Source organism: Anastrepha obliqua, chromosome 5 (genome assembly GCF_027943255.1).
Source record: "Anastrepha obliqua isolate idAnaObli1 chromosome 5, idAnaObli1_1.0, whole genome shotgun sequence".
In the NCBI taxonomy this organism is placed as follows: Eukaryota; Metazoa; Arthropoda; class Insecta; order Diptera; family Tephritidae; genus Anastrepha; species Anastrepha obliqua.
This window is the reverse complement of record NC_072896.1, coordinates 3,458,248-3,460,576: the sequence shown is the minus strand read 5'-3', so window position 1 is coordinate 3,460,576 and position 2,329 is coordinate 3,458,248.

Here is a 2,329-nt window from a genome sequence, read left to right as displayed (position 1 = left end):
CCGCAACTGCGCCGTATTTTGGTCATCCGTAAACGCCAACTTTTAGTGACTCGCTGAAGGACTTCTGTCGGTATCTCGTTAGTAATGTTGGCTTGCAATGCCTAAATCAAAGGTGGTTCACCCACAAAGTATTTATACTTTGCATACCTTCACACATACAGATTTAAAGGTGTGATATCACACGATCTTGGTGGCCAATTACTGGTCCGAGACGAGAGATAAATTCCTCACAGTAAATCCAGTAATTCACGAGCTGTATGGCAAGAAGCGCCGTCTCGTGGGAACCAAATGTTGGAAAGACCAACCCATAGACCACACCAAATGGTTGTTTTCAATAGATGCAATGGCTGTTCTTGACGCGTTGCTCTTCAGCTCAAATATGGCAATTTCGTTTATTGACGCAGCCATTAAACCAAAAATGCGCTTCATTGCTGAACTGCTGTGTATACAATAAGTTCGCCTGAGCGCGCGATGAACACTTTTCGAAGAGCATCGATTTTGTAATACTCGTACAATTGTACGATTTGTGAACATTGTTGAAACGTAAGGTTTTCCAAAATAAAAATGTCAATGAATACTGAAAAATATTATGTGTTTAGTTTGAAAGTAGCCACATGAGATCTGTCAAAAAACCTTATTGGAAAAAGTACCTCCAATCTGATCACCCTTTACTTTCAATCTTCACTGCCAGTCGCTTTCAATCTCCACTCTCAAATTTCATACTGGCTAGATTGTTTTAAAATTCGAGTGCTTGAAATTATTTCTCTCTCTACTGGACTGTTTTTCTTAGAATTCTATTTAGAATTCAAATCTACTTATACTACAAATAGTGTGGAGGAAAACCGTTCCATACAAATTGGTTTGCATCAGATGTTTTAGCACTCTTTCTACAACCGAGTACGGTAGGCCATATACTTTCCTTAAACATTTGAAAATAATAATAGTAACAGTTATGGTGGTGCTTGTGGAGGTGTTGTCCGAGTGACACAGGCCAGGCCCAATTAGCACAAAAGATACCATTTTGATACACCACCTGTAGAACCACTACTTTTTATTAGTCGAACCATCTTTATTTGATTTTGAATCTGCCTATGTCATTCATTTTTCTTTGCTGCAAGTTTTTTCCAATTAACCCTCAAGAATTCCTCCAGTCTTCTATGTCGTAGAGTACCCAGGCTCCGACACTCACACAAATAGTCTAAGATTGTTTCCTTAGATTCTTCTTGATTGCAACTTCTACATCCCATCTTCCTGACATGGCCTTCCACATAATTTATAAATAATACTTTAACTAGTATAATATTTTTTGTAATAATAATAGTAATAATATATAACCAACCCTTTCGAGGTTTGCGTTCACTTCCTAGTGTAGTTCTTGACTTATCCCACCGATGAAGCACCGCACCATTTTGCAATTGGATACCGCGTTTTTGCTCCCTATGAGTTCCAGTCCCACAAAGAGTTTAAGTAAAACATATATATATTTGTATGTATGTATTCGTTCCCGAATGAAATGGACGTGGAATTTTATCATATGAGCTATTCCATGTCACATGATCTAAGTATTTCGGACGTGATTCTAAAACTTTTCGAAAATTATTTTAGTTGTATGAATAAAGCTTAACACATTTTTACATGAATAAAAATTAACACATTAATTAAACAATTAATAATTAAAACGAATTAAGAAATTAACACCAATTAAAAACATTTAATAATTTGAGATTCATTCAAAGTTGAATATGTTAGTATCGAGCTCTTCAAAGTGTAATACCATAATTTCGGTTCTTTCTAACAACATTTTAAATTTTTATTTGTATATCTTATTCTTTAGGATAAGATCTAAGAAAAGCTTTATTTTTTTATTAACGATTCTTGTCGATATTTTTTGTTTTTTAATATTTGTGAAACACACACCTTCTAAGATTTTTGTCATATATTTTGTATTAATAGCTGAGACTGTTTCATAATGGTACTCCCATACTCGTGTCGTGTGTGCTTCCAGTTCAAATATGCATTGATCATAAGCAATTCAAACAGGCCTGCGGCCATTGAAAATATTTGTAAATAAAAAAATACTGGATAATTCAATCAGCATGGAGTAATGCGGTCATGTCCAAGTACTTTTTTTATCTAACACGTAATCTTAACACAGTTATTTGAAACATTCCCATTTGAGTGATGAAAACACTAGCGGTAGTGTTTCTGCCCTCTATTTTATAAATCAAGCCTCACTGATAAGAATATATTTTAGTAAAACAAAAACAAAAAAAGTAAACAGAGAAAAAAATATGCAGGAAAGAAAATATGAAGTCAAAAGCAGAGAGCT